This window comes from Aquila chrysaetos (assembly GCF_900496995.4).
Source record: "Aquila chrysaetos chrysaetos chromosome W unlocalized genomic scaffold, bAquChr1.4 W_unloc_3, whole genome shotgun sequence".
NCBI classification, from domain to species: domain Eukaryota; kingdom Metazoa; phylum Chordata; class Aves; order Accipitriformes; family Accipitridae; genus Aquila; species Aquila chrysaetos.
The window spans coordinates 2,119,371-2,134,473 of record NW_024470323.1 but is presented as its reverse complement, the minus strand read 5'-3'; the positions used below and the strand labels follow the sequence as shown (position 1 = coordinate 2,134,473).

At 38.9% G+C, this 15,103-nt stretch overlaps 1 protein-coding gene across 6 annotated transcripts in view; it reads left to right on the top strand.

Moving 5' to 3' along the window:
* Positions 1-15,103, top strand: part of LOC121232390 (erbin-like) — a 138,526-nt gene that overhangs the window by 14,980 nt on the left and 108,443 nt on the right. For 4 of the 6 annotated variants that reach the window (XM_041121557.1, XM_041121562.1, XM_041121561.1 and 1 more), the window contains exons 2-3: positions 12,080-12,124; positions 13,887-13,943. The gene's annotated coding sequence lies outside the window, so the exon portion shown is untranslated. The remainder of the gene's footprint in view (positions 1-12,079; positions 12,125-13,886; positions 13,944-15,103) is intronic. The other 2 variants (XM_041121558.1, XM_041121560.1) reach the window with 1 other exon arrangement.

Sequence of the window (15,103 nt, the reverse complement as noted above, 5' to 3'; positions counted from 1 at the left end):
ATTACCATCACGGGCAAAACAGACTCGACTTGGGGAAAAATTAATTTAATTTATGGCCAATCAAATCAGTAGGGTAATGAGAAACTAAAAACAAATCTGAAGCCTGGCTGTAGTAGAGGCTGTAATTATTAGCATTTCTATGGTTTTTTTGTGGGTTGTTTTTGGTGATATTAAGAGCTCAGATGTGAAAGAGTGGAATCTTTATGTGTTCCTGTCTCCTGGATTGAAAGAGGAGATGCTGGTGTTTCTTTTTCTGTTTTAAATTCTACCCTTCATGCTCCCTGAAACTAAGGATGTGTTCATCTGCTGAGAGATGAGGCGTACGGTCCAAAACAACTTCTGGAGTTGCTTGTTTGTGTCTAGGTCCACATCAACTGGGTTCTCATGTGCTTTCATATTTGTTTTGGCAGTCTACCTGTCTTCCCCAATTGTGGTATATGTTAGTTTGTCTGGTCTCAGCCTTCTTTGGAATAGTTATGGGAGAATTTATAGAAAAAGTGTTCAGGAATAAAGGAGCTATCCTCCTTCTCAGCCTTAATTCTTCTGTGAAGTGTGGCATCTGTCTTCATTCTAGTCACCAAATTTTGCGTTTCATGAACAAATAGTGGTCCTGCTAGCCAAATGGAGGCCTGATCTGTTCAAGCATGATTCATTCCAGTGTTTCTACTCATCTCCCAGGTATCAGTGGCTACAGCTCTGTTCTGTAGATATTGAATTGTAGGAAGTACCAGAAATAGTAGCATGAAGAAATGTTCTATCAGATCTATGTTTTTCCTTCTGTACTTTTGTGTTTCTGAAATGTACTTCCATTGCACTGTAGCAAGTATCTATGGGTGTCCCCCTCCTCCCCCCACCTTAGAGGTACTTAGACTCTAGAGAAATAACAGATACCTCTATCCTGGTTTTCTGACATTTTCAGCGTGAAATACCAAAAGTTAAAAACTTATTCTCAGTTCAGTCTTTGTCCTCACTAGTGACAGGAATTCATTTTCAAATGAACTTGGAAAGTAGTTCACAGATCCGTGTTCAGGTTGGACTTGTTACTATCATAGTGTTAATGCAGTTCCACAAAACCTAATCTCAATACAAGGTTCATTTTTGCTGTTCAGAACCTGTAAAAGGAGGCAAACTGCAGTTTATTTGCAGCAGTTATAATATGTTGTCTCTTCTCACTGACCAACTTACACTCTCATCAAAGCCCTTGCCATTTCTGGTTTTAATAGACAAGTAAGGCTATGGAGTCTACTGAGGTTTTTGGTTTGTTGTGGGGTTGGTGTTTTTTTGGTTTTTTTTTTTTTTTTTTTGTGGTTTGTTTTTTGTTTGGTTTTGGGGGGGGGGGGGGGGGGTGTGTTTTTGGTTCCCCCCCTGCCTCTTTAGAGTTCATTCCAGATTTTCTGCTAACATCTTTCTGTGCTGTTGATAGCATTGTAGAACCAACTTCTTGGATTTACCCAGTATCTCTTTTATTACCTCTCTGTTAAACAGTTGTCTCGATACTTTTTTTTTTTTTAAGGTACTTTGCAACTTAATTCTACCCTGTGTGATTTAATTAACCATGACATATAATTGATGTGACTTTTAAAAGCACATTGGCTGTTATGCTTTGTTTCATCCTTTCTTGTGGTTTCTTCCTGAATGTGTCCCTTCTCCTTAGGCTCTCCAAGACATTAATAATGTTGACTTGGGAGCAGGCCAGAAGACAGCATCATGGAAGCTTATTTAAAAAAAAAAAAAAAAAAAAGCAAAAAAAAGCTGTTTCTATTTCTTCCTATCAGGATTTACTGTTAGGTGTGTTTTTTCAGGTGCATGATGTGGGTGGCTCTTAATTAATCAATTAGTAGGAGGGACAGTAGAAGAGAAATTTGGATTAGAAGCTTGTGTGCACTGCAGAGAGACTGGTTTCATCCATGCCAATTATTAGACTTGCTTTATGTCCAAACACCTAAAGGTTAACAGGAACTGTTTTATTATTACATGGACTTCATATGGGAGAAATCGTCTTTCTTTTTAAGATTGGAAATAGGGTGCATCCTGCTCTTAAGTAATGGGCATCATCTGCTATAAAACAGCAGCTTCTGATGCTATAGGAAGTTTGAGGTGCATCTTGTGAATCTTCAGTTACTTTTTAAGAGCTCTGGGACAGGTGAAAGATGCATCTAGATAAGTGTCTTGTCTCAGCAGTGGTCCTGTTTTGTATTTCAGGTCTCAATTTTTTTTCTTTTTACAAATCTATTCAGTATTCAGGGTTTCAATTACAGGTTGATATTCACTGAATGTTTTTCTACAAAATATTTTAAACTTTAATATTACAATTAGGCCCCACTGAACAATTAAAACTCTTTACCATGAGCACTTCTTGACAAGACACCTTCTTGTACTGGTCAGTTTGGAATTTAAGGGGGTTTTTTTTTGTTAAAAAAAAGTGTAAAAAATATTTAAACTCACCATGTTGGGGATGCTGGTCTGTTTTGTATACTGTAGTCCCATTCCCTCAAGCCTTTTATAAATGTAAAGCATTGCTTTGTAGGCAAGTAATTGACTTCTTGTTGCAAAAATATGTACAGCATTTGCTGAGCAAGAGTGTCTTCCAGTTAAGAAGACCACATCCTGTAAATATTTCTTTCTGTTCTGAACTTGATGTAGAACATGAACTGTTGACATAATCACTGTCTGGACCATAACTATTTACTGACCTGCCTGAGTGTCTTTGCTGCTTCTTGGTTGCCTGGAGTACCTGCAGAACTGAGATATTTGGCATGGTTACTTTTTTTTTTTTTTTTTTTTTTTTTAAAAATTTTTCCCCCCCCCCCCCCAAACTTCTTGTCTTCACTGGTTGATTCTTTCAGGAAAAAAAAAACCATCAAAACTATGAACCCAAGGCAGACTAAATTATAAAATGTGACCCACATGAATGAATTTTGCTACCTGAATGTGCTGTTGTAAGCATTAAACTATGCTTGCATATGTTTTTTGATACATCTTTTTGATACTAAGAGAAAAATATCAATAATAAAGGTATCACCTTTAATTTAAAGGAGTCTTAATTTAGAAAGACTGTGACTGAATATATAGTCTTGCAGTCTCCTGAATCTCCTTCAACAGTAGTCAATATGCTTCCTGTTCTCTTCTTCCTGTGCGGGTCCTTTGCTTCATTTGTAAAGACTTAGTACTGAAAGTCAGTGAGTTGATTAGCAAGCTGATCTAGATAGAAAAAAGTTCCCCCCAATATCTTGTAGGGTTAGTCTTTTTGGGTCAGTTACTGATTGCACTCATGGTTTGTTTATGCAAACCCTAGATTTAACAAAAGGCAGGTGTGAGTAGGGGAAAGCAGGGCTTGCTCTTTCTTTAGCGGTCTCTAGTTTGGATTAAGCACAATGGGAATTCACTTGCTTTTTGAGTTCAGTTGCTGGGTTGGAAGATTACACTTGATCACAGTAAACCTAAATTTTGTTGTTCTTCACTGATTTGTTCCTCAATAATCCTTCCATAAAAGTCCAAAGTGCAGTTAAAAACTGGAATACTTACCCAGTTATGTCTCTTTTGGGGCAGATATAAAGTATGCCATCCCCTATCTTTCCTGCTTTTTTGCCATATGCAGGTTGACTTCTAGACTTTGGACAGTAGGCTGGGAATTTTATACCTATCTGTAAAATAGTTTGTAATTGCTGTAGTGGTGGGAAATAACTAACCACAGTAAGAACTGAAATGGAAAAAGGAGGAGTGGAGAGCTGCTCAGTCCTTCATTGCTCAGGGCATCAAGTCTTTTTTTTGTTTGTTTTGTTTTTCCTGAAAGCTACCTTCCAGAGTACTCGCTCTTGAGACTTTTGTACCTAGTTTCTTTAGTTCCTAGGGATTTCTGGTGGCTTTATATTTTTCATTGTCTGGAGGGATCTCTTGATTTGAAATGTGTAGGTCAACAGTGCTTGCATGTGGGATGCTCTGCTTTCAAGTTAGACCCCAAGGCTAGTGTGAATGGAGAACTGACAAGTGATGGGCAGTGTGATTAGTAAACAAGTTCATATGTTATGTATTATCACTGGTAGAATGATGCAATTAGAAATGTCTGTCACTGATAATGTGGGGTGCCATTATTATTTTTTACTTTTTAATCTCAGATGGGCAATGTAGAACCACCTTCATTCATGGAGGGATTAAAGGTGCAACATAATTTAGGGGGTGGGGGACAGAAGAACAGAAGGCATTTAGCTTCATAATTCTAAAATTTGGGAAATTTACCACCCTGGTGTGAAGGTGTCTTGTGACTGTGGCATGGGGCCACGTATGCTTGGCTGCACACACAAAGTCTCATACTGCTAATGTTAATTAAAAAAACATGATGGATGCAATATTCTTGGAAGTCATTGTAGAAGGATTTGGAGTAACACCTGACATTGAAAGGTGCCAAGTAACCAATTGCATATTTAAAACCTCTTTGTGTTTGATAAAGTATAAATGACTTTGATTTTGATTGTACATAATAAAAATAAATTTAATCAGCAGTGCATTTATTTGTTCCTTTTTAAAAAGACCACTTGGAACCCATTCAGCCAAATCATCTGTATAGAAATTTATTTTCTACTACAGTTTTAAAGGGAAATCAGTTAAGGATGTTTTCTGAGCATCTAGTAAAACATCAAATCTAAAATGGGGTAATGTAGTAGTAGTGAAAAGTGTCCATCTGTTAGTTAAATGAAGGAAAAAAAGCTACAGCAATGAGTTATGGGTTAGAAGCTAAAGACTGCAGAAAGTGAAGGATGTAGGAAGTCCACCCAAAATATATTGGAAGCTAATGTTAGGGCCACTAAGGTGCTTGAGAATGAGATAAAATAAACCAACCCTTTGTTTTTGATATGCTTAACAGATATGTTTCAGTTATTCGGCAAAATAGGAGACTTTCATAATTGAGAAAATCCAGGACTTGATGGTCAAACTTAATCTGACTCCTTTGTAGGCTTGTTCAACAGACAAGTGGCTCACTTTTAAAATTTCTTGATCACTCACTAGAATCCCATAATTAATTTTTTTCCATCTGTTTTTAGGTTAGAGGATTCATTTTTTCTCCTTGTATATTGTCGTGGTTTAACCCCAGCCAGCAACTAAGCACCACGCAGCCGCTCACTCACTCCCCCCCCACCCAGTGGGATGGGGGAGAAAATCGGGAAAAAGAAGTAAAACTCATGGGTTGAGATAACAACAGTTTAATAGAACAGAAAAGAAGAAATGAATAATGATAATGATAACACTAATAAAATGACAACAGCAATAATGAAAGGATTGGAATGTACAAATGATGCACAGTGTAATTGCTCACCACCCGCCGACTGGCACCCAGCTAGTCCCCGAGTGGCGATTCCCCGCCCCCACTCCCCCCAGTTCCTATACTAGATGGGATGTCACATGGTATGGAATACCCTGTTGGCCACTTTGGGTCAGGTGCCCTGGCTGTGTCCTGTGCCAACTTCTTGTGCCCCTCCAGCTTTCTCGCTGGCTGGGCATGAGAAGCTGAAAAATCCTTGACATTAGTCTAAACACTACTAGCAGCAACTGAAAACATCAGTGTTATCAACATTCTTCACATACTGAACTCAAAACATAGCACTGTACCAGCTACTAGGAAGACAGTTAACTCTATCCCAGCTGAAACTAGGACATATATAATGTGAAATGTTTTCTTCCTATGCTCACTTCCTCTCCCCCTTGAACTAGTGTGAAAGGAGAACTGCTCATCTTGTTACTGTTGCTATTTGAGGATATGAAACTGCTTGATCCACCTCATCCTTAGCTAGATGAAGCAGCCTTTTGTGGTCTTTTTGCTACTACCAGGCTATTTAGAACTCAAGCCATTCTCTCACTCAGTCTAGATGCTTATACGGCTGCTGATGGTCCTTCATTCCTTCCCTACCTTTTTTGCTAAAATACAGATTTCAAATAAAAAGTATTCCAGGCTTATTATGTATCTCTATTCACAGTTATAAATGTATTCACATTTATTTAGGAGCTGAAACACCTCCCCTCTAATCCAGAGGAAAAACTCACTGAAAGCAGAAAGGTAGTTTCTACAGCTGTGATTTGAACTAATCTGAGCAAGGGGGGGAAGCAACCTTCTTTCAGATGTCAAGGAAATTGCTTGATTACTGCCTTCTGTCATTGCTCACAGCACATATCAAGGTAGAATTTTGGGCTGATTCCCACAGTTTGTTCATTTCCCTGTTATGGAAAGACAGTCAAGATACACTATATTTCTTCTCTTGAATTTTATGTCCTTATTAAACTGTATTTGTATTTTTGCTTCTAATATTTGGGACAGTGAAGAAACAGACAAGATAAATATCTCCACTTTAAATGTTCTAGTTAGAAAGCCTAAACGCTTGTACCAGCATAATTGTGCTGGTTTTAAAATGCATTACACACATTACATTTGTATCAACATATGCATAATAATGTGTTTTAAAGCAAGATGGGTAAAAACAATTTTTCCCAAACAGCATGATCACCCTTTGTGATGATGTAACCCAAAGGAGTTTTAGTAAACAAACAGGAATTACCTATCATGACTCAACGCAAGTGTGGGATAGACAACAGATTGTATGTCCTCCAGGACAGGTTAAAATGATCAAGATGGATAGACAGACCTGCTGCTGGCCAAGGCCAAGCCAATCAGCGACAGCAGTAGCACCTCTGTGATAGCATATTTAAGAAAGGGAAAAAGTTACTGTGCAACAGCAGCTGCAGCCAGAAGAAAGGAGTGAGAATATGTGAGAGAAACAACCCTGCAGATGCCAAGGTCAGTGAAGTAGGAGGGGGAAGAGGTGCTAAAGGTGCCGGAATACAGATTCCCCTGCAGCCTGTGGTGAAGACCATGGTGAGGCAGGCTGTCCCCCTGCAGCCCACAGAGGTCCACGGTGGAGCAGATATCCACCCTGCAGCCCATGGAGGACCCCATGCCGGAGCAGGTGGATGCCCAAAGGAGGCTGTGACCCCATGGGAAGCCTGTGCTGGAGCAGGCTCCTGGCAGGACTTGTGGACCCGTCCATGCCAGAGCAGGTTTTCTGGCAGGACTTTTGACCCTGTGGAAAGGACCCACGCTGGAGCAGTTAGTGAAGGACTGCAGCCTGTGGGAAGGACTCACATTAGAGAAGTTTGTGGAGGACTGTCCCCTGTGGGCAGGACCCCACAGTGGAGCAGGGGAAGAGTGAGGAGTCCTCCCCCTGAGGAGGAAGGAGCGGCAGAGACAATGTGATGAACTGACCGCAACTCCCTGTCCCCCTGTGCTGCTTGGGGGTGGAGGTAGAGAAAATCAGGAGCGAAATTGAGCTCTGGAAGAAGGGGGTTGGGGGGAAGGTGTTTTAAGATTTGGTTTTGTTTCTCATTGCCCTACTCTGATTTGATTGGCAATAATTTAAATTAATTTTTCCCCAAGTCAAGTCTGTTTTGCCTGTGACAGTAATTGGTGAGTGATCTCTCCCTGTCCTTATCTCAACCCACGAGCTTTTCTTTATATTTTCTCTCCCCTGTCCAGCTGAGGAGGGGGAGTGATAGAGCGGCTTTGGTGGGCACTTGGCATTCAGCCAGGGTCAACCCACCACAGTCCTAGAAATTATTTTTATACCAAGTGGAGCAAGTTTGTGTGATTAAGGTTTTCATTTGGGTGTTTGGGGCAGGGGGGAAGTGTGACTACAGGAACTTAAGGGAGAAACAAGTGAGGAGAGTTGTGGGTCAGCATAACAGGCATGACACTAGTGATTTCCACAGAAGTAATCAAAGCTTGCGATAAGAACAGTTGTTGTTGGTGGTTGAGATCATAGAATCATAGAATCATTTAGGTTGGAAAATCATGTTCTGGTTTTATATGCACTGAATTTAAGTAGGCAATCCCCAGAGCTGCTCATCATCCAGAGCTTTCCTGTGAGATGGAAGGGATACTGTAGTGTTAGAAAGGCAAGGGAATAAACTTGGGGTGGGAAAGAACATACTGAAAAAGAGGAACAAGCAGAAGTGGAAAGGAATGGGTTAACCACCAGCACAAGAAATTGTGATGGAATGGATGAGGAAGCAAGAGAGATTACTCTTTCAGGGCTCTTGCCTGTATTGAGGACACTGTCATTGGAAGGATCACCTGTAGAGTAGTATTAGTTGTCTGAGAAACCTTGGACTCATAGAAGGCATGTTAGTAAACCAACCAAGTTTTTTATTTTCCCTTTTTTATATGGCTTTCCTTACTTCCCTTTTTTATTCCCATACCTCTCAGAGAAAATTTTGACTGAGAGTAAAGGCTCCTCTTTTAAATTTCCCTCCTTTTGAAGCATGTCAGCTGTAGTTTTCTTTAAATGTGCATTTAAATAAAGCAAACAATAACTAATTGAGTGGAGATAGAGATGTGGTTTCTGTAGGGAGTGATTACCCAGGCATTTTTACATCTAGCAAGATTTAAGACTCATTAGTCTTAAACTAGTGGGTGTTAAATAAATTGGTTAAGCTCTTTTAGTGTTTGCTATTTTTGGTTTAGATACTAGCCTGCCAGGTCTAGTTGAAGCTGTTGAGAAAGTTTCTCTTTAACTGGAGTGCTAATAGTGCTACTGATATCTAACTGCTAGTGCTTATTCTGGTCTCTGTTTTTATAGATCATGCTTGTTAGCATTTATTCTCAGCACAGTCTCTTGTTGGTGTGAACACCAGACTACCATTAACTTCAAATACATTCTTTTCTAGATCTGTTTAGTTTTATGGGAAAACTGGACTATGTGCTTAGTGTTGGAGCACATGAATTAAAGCTGTGTTGAATGATTTTATCCATGACCTTATCAGTCTGTCTCAGTTCTGATCCCTTAATGGTATCGAAATGAAAGCTGGTATCTAGATTGGAATTAGTCCATTAATCTCACTACTGATCTTTACTACTGAGATTTTTCCCTACTAGAAAAACTTTTTTAGTGCTTTTTTTCACCCCAACCTGTTGGAAAAGGTGTTGGGTTTTTTTTCAGTTGCAGCATCTTATTGCTAGACAGAATATTGCGTAGAGATGTGATCTAATGCAGTTAAATAAATGTCCGTTTTTCTCGCTAAGAAGTTGAAATTCAATAATCAAGTAAACAGGTGATTTGCTTTATTGCTATGAAAGCTTTAAATACAGACTTAATTTTTTTGGCCGGATCTTATATTGGCATGTTGCAGAAGTTCTGGAAGATCCAGAAGAACTGATTTGAGATTAAACAGGTATCAGGTTGCTTTTAGAGCACACATCCTGATTCCTTCTTCACTCAGAATTGAGAATCGTACAAAAGAATCATAGAATCATTTAGGTTGGAAAGGACCTTTAAGATCGAGTCCAACTGTTAATCTAACACTGCCAAGTCCACCACTAAACCATGTCCATAAGTGCCACATCTACACGTCTTTTAAATACCTCCAGGGATGGTGACTCAACCACTTCCCTGGGCAGCCTGTTCCAATGCTTGACAACCCTTTTGGTAAAGAAATTTTTCCTAATATCCAATCTAAACCTCCCCTGGTGCAACTTGAGGCCATTTCCTCTTGTCCTGTCACTTGTTACTTGGGAGAAGAGACCGACACCCGCCTCACTACAACCTCCTTTCAGGTAGTTGTAGAGAGTGATAAGGTCTCCCCTCAGCCTCCTTTTCTTCAGACTAAACAACCCCAGTTCCCTCAGCCGCTCCTCATAAGACTTGTTCTCTAGACCCTTCACCAGCTTTGTTGCTCTTCTTTGGATGTGCTCCAGCACCTCAATGTCTTTCTTGTAGTGAGGGGCTGTCCTGGTTTCAGCTGGGATAGTTAATTGTCTTCCTAGTAGCTGGTATAGTGCTATGTTTTTGAGTTAGGTATGAGAAGAATGTTGATAACACTGATGTTTTCAGTTGTTGCTAAGTAATGTTTAGACTAAGTCAAGGATTTTTCAGCTTCTCATGCCCAGCCAGCAAGAAGGCTGGAGGGGCACAAAAAGTTGGGAGGGGACACAGCCAGGGCAGCTGACCCAAAGTGGCCAACGGGGTATTCTATACCATGTGATGTCATGTCTAGTATATAAACTGGGGGGAGATGCCTGCGGGGATCGCTGCTCGGGGACTAACTGGGCATCGGTCAGCAAGTGGTGAGCAACTGCACTGTGCATCACTTGTTTTGTATATTCCAATACTTTTATTATTATTACTGTCATTTTATTAGTGTTATTATCATTATTAGTTTCTTCTGTTCTATTAAACTGTTCTTATCTCAACCCACGAGTTTTACCTTTTTTTTCTGATTCTCTCCCCTGTCCCACTGGGTGGGGGGAAGTGAGTGAGCAGCTGCGTGGTGCTTAGTTGCTGACTGGGGTTAAACCACAACAGGGGCCCAAAACTGAACACAGTATTCGAGGTGCAGTCTCACCAGTGCAGAGTGCAGGGGGGCAATCACTTCCCTAGTCTTGCTGGCCACACTATTTTTGATACAAGCCAGGATGCTGTTGGCCTTCTTGGCCACCTGGGCACCCTGCTGGCTCATATTCAGCCGGCTGTTGACCAACACCCCCAGGTCCTTTTCTGCCAAGCAGCTTTCCAGCCACTCTTCCCCAAGCCTGTAGTGTTGTATGGAGTTGAGAATGGAGCTGTATGTATAAAACAAAAAAAACCCCATTGTTTGTCTATCAGATCTAATAATCCATTTCATGTATTACTGGAAGATACTGTGAACTGGAATGGGCAACTGCTATAAAAAGGGTTTTGGAAGATGCATGAATATAAAAAATGCATTTCAGAGCATGCGGTTTCGTAGCACTTCTGTTAATATGTGAAGGGCACATTCCTCCAGGTGGTATGTTTCTTCAAGATGACCCTTCAAAGAATGAGAAATTGGGAATGAGGAGAAACCTACTGGTGATTTGCAGACTATGCACAAACAGCAGTTTCTGCATGTTACACTTATGCTGTGTTAGTTTAGATCAAGTTTAATAAAAATCATTAAGAATTCAGGTAAAACAGCCCTCACTAGAACCTCATTATCAGAGGGAACACAGCAAACCTGTATCCTGTTCTTTTCTGGACACTGCCATCTTCTATCCAGGGTTTTAAATAACAATTGTGTTCTTGGTTTTTTTTCAGATTCAAAAGCTATCTCTGCATTGATTACTTCCAAGTTCAGTCTGCAGAGTGGTTTAGTGTTGTGTGGTGTGGGTTTTTTTTTGGGGGGGGGGGGGGGGTGGTGTTGATGTTTTTTTGGGTTGTTTTTTTACAGAAAAAAACCTAGGACCATTTTCCAATAATTTGAATTCAGCACATTAATTTCCTTAAACATTCTTGCGAGCTGGGGATTAATTACCTTGCAGCTTTGCGGTTTCAAATGATAGAAATCTTTATTACCGTAATGAACTGTTTGCCTCTTTAGTTCAGATGGCTTGTGGTCCTGGACTGTTTTTGTGTGTTAGAAGAGGATTGTAATCCTGTTATGTAGTAAAAATCCAAGGGGATTGTATAGCTCCATTCAATCCATAAAACAAATCACTTCTAGAACAGTATTTGCAGAATGTACATTAGCTTTGCAATAGGGGTTTGGGTAGCTTTAAATTATATGGTAAAAAGTGACAATCTGCTCTCTTCATCATCATTGATTCTCAGGCAGGTAGTGAAGAGATTTGACAGCAAGCTAAGGCTTAGTGTTTATTAATTGGCTCAAACCATGAGATTAAGCAGCAGCATTAGTCTTTTCAAGAGTAATGTGATAATGTCACAGAGAAATGGAGCATACCTCAGTGGCAGATGGCACATGCCTGTTTGAAGTGTAATAGAGTAAAAATACATTTTGCTATGATGTATATGGTTAGTCACAATCAGTAGCTGTTGCTGTTAGTTATGAATTTAATATCGGTTCAAACAAGAAATTTCAGCTTCCACTAAGACACCTGTTCAGTTGTTCACCACTTAGTAAAAAGTTTTAATACAGGACACTTGCCCTGAGAGTATATCCCTACTTCAAATCAGTGCATTTATAAAAATTCATCTCTCTGTTTTGTTCCTGCTCTATCTAATTCCTGTTTTGAATGTAGAAGTTTATTATTCCTCCTGGTTTCTTCCTTTGTTATTGTTTATAGAGAACACTGCCATTCAAGAATTGATCTTCATAATGGGCATATGGGGTGAGTTAATAATATACAGTGAATTGATGTGTACAATAATTGACAGTTGAAGCTATAAAAAAGTATCTGACTTTTTTTTCTTTAAACCCACCCAAACAAGCAATAACACCCTAATATTTTTTTTGTATCATTTTGTATGTTCAGAACACAGTAGAGGTTATCTTCGTTTGTAGCTATGAATGTTTAGCAATTTTGCAAGTAAGTTCTCAGATTGCTAATTGTATCTGTAATCAAACTGGTCAGTGATGTCTCCTCATTCAACTTTGTAAAGCAGTGAGGAACAAAATAAATGCAGAAGGAAGTAAAAGGTTCATAATAGCAATTGTTAATTGGAAAGTTATGTCTGTACATGTATGGGGGGAAAATGACATCTAAAAATAGATTTCAGTGTTGCTCAATCAGCACTGCTCACCTCTGCCTTGGAAGGAAAGAGAACTTGGGAATTTACATACCCTAACAGTGACTTGGCTGGTAGAGCGAGATCTATAATTAAGTATACAATTATAGCAGAAACTAACAGCAAACAGTTGCTATTTTTTTTTAAAACAATTTTAATTTGAAATCTCTATTATGCTATAAAATTGTGTTTCTGAAATATGGGAAATGTAAAAGATTCATCAAGTTCCTAATACCTATTTTCTAACCTAATTTCAGACAACTACTAGGTGGTTATTGGTTCTAACAATTGAGTCCAGTATATTTTATGCTTAATTTGATAAATTCAAATATAAAGCCTCAGATGGTTAGCAGCTCAAACTGGTGCAGAATCTCCTGGACTAGCCAGTAGCAATAAAAGGCCACAGGCACAGGACAAATTCATGCATTTAGAGTGCCATGAGCATTCACAGAGTCTGTAAAATTTGCAGTTTGAATTCTGTCTATGCCTAGGTTTCTGCTGTAGCATGTATCCACAGCCTTCTGTATTTTAATAAGGTGAAACAGCTCTAGGATCCAATTTTGTCCATAAGCTGTGGCATAAATGACAGTCTGCCTGATACAGGAGATATATCCAGAGTATACCTGAGTAGGTTTTAAACGGAGGGGAATAGACCACCTTTATAGTTCTAATTAATGGGGTATAAATAATAGGTTATTCATCTGGGATGTTGGAAACCTACACTTAAATGTTGTCCAAGAGGACTTGAATCTCAGGTCATTCATATTTTAGGACAGGAGTGCACACTCTGTGAAAATCTTTGGGTCATTCAGATGAATGACTCATCCTGGGACTATTAAGTTTCACAAGTTCCTATTGGAAAATTCAGTATACAGTTAAATATTGTGCCCAAAATCTTTGCCAAAGGTTCTTATTTCCTGTGCTGCTCTTTCTCATGCTTGGTAGTCATATTCACTTTAGTATCTATATGATGTCTATCTTCCTCATACTAAGTTAACAGGCTATCTGTGTTAGTGAGTCAGCATCTGCTTAATGCAATATTTAGCCAATCACTCCTTGCTTACAGAAGTGTGAGTGTTGGGTGTCACCAGCATTTTATACACTCCCATGGTCCCTATAAGACATGGTGCCATATTTCTTAAGTATTGTGCGAATAAAATATGTCCTTCCCTAAAGTATTTCAGTGTCTAATAAAAGATGATACACAACATGTGGGTGTGATGAAGTAAAAAAAAAAAAAAAAAACCAAACACCAAACCCAGAACTCTGAAAGCAAAATAAATATCTAATACAATAAAATATCAGTTTATTCTTATCTAGTAGGGATAGGGTTGACTAACATTTTTGTACCTTTGTCTTAAACAGAATGTTGGCTTTGAAAGCTCAGGGAAGAAGCAGCAGGGAGAAACAAGTAACACAGTGGTAAGTACATTATTTTTATTTCCTCTGAACCAGCTGCACAATATGTTAAAATATAAATACTTTTCTTTATTCATGTGTTGTAATAATCACCTCCAAAGCACTTGACTTTTACTCTGCATCATCTCTCATGTTCTTCTGAAGGCAACTTTTTTAGTTATAAGTATCTGTTGAAGAGTCAAGTGAATGATTTGTATTTACATGTAATTGTGTGCATATATAGAAAGGGGAATATATGGGAAACTAAGTTGCAGGAAAATAAGTGTCTATTTTAAAGCTTAATATCTATTATTAAATGTTTTGACTTGTGGAGCTTTAGTATTTTATCTTTCCTAAGAACTAAAAAAAAATTATTTTAAAAAGCAGTATAAGCATGTTTTCAAAAAACTTGAATAAAAGATGCTTGAAAAAAATGCTTTGAATGCTTGTTGGGCCTCTTACTGTTCTTCTTTCTGGTTTGCTGATCTAAAGCCCAGGCGAACATCGTATCACGTCATTTCTCTCTTATTGGTGTATTAACATTACTTAGCTAGAGAGCATATTTAAGAATATCAAAAGTATTAAGAAGCCAAATAAAGTTCAATTTTCTGTTCAAAGCTCTGTGGAAAAGCAACACATGTTCAGAATCAGCCTTTTTCTTTATTAAATGATGCCAGTGCAGATGGCACTAAGTTGCTTTCGCCTCATTGTAAGGATTTCTAGAGGCAAGTATTTCTCATGAATAAAAAGAATGCCCAATAGAATATTTTGTCTTCAGAACTTCTGTATGAATTTCTGTGGAGTTCTTGTGTGTCCCATGCCAAAAAAAACCCCAACAACATATGACAGCAGCTTCCATCTGCTCCGATTTTATTAATAGTGCTGCTCAGATTGTGGAAATGCTAATAAAGATTGACACTTCAGTGACTGTAATTTTGAGACTTACTATAAAATACCAGTTTAAAACATACAAAATCTTCTGCATATTTTATCTGGCATTGCTACAAACAGCACATAACTTAAGGAGATAGAAGCATGTGCACATGCTCACTTTTTTTCTAGCCTTTTGTGTAGTCTGCAAGATTTTAGGCTTTGTGTGCTTTGGCATTCTCTGCTGAGCTAAGAAACTGTGCTGTTGCCACACTGCCTCAGCTCTGCTTACTGCTCCGTAAGGTTCGTGGCTT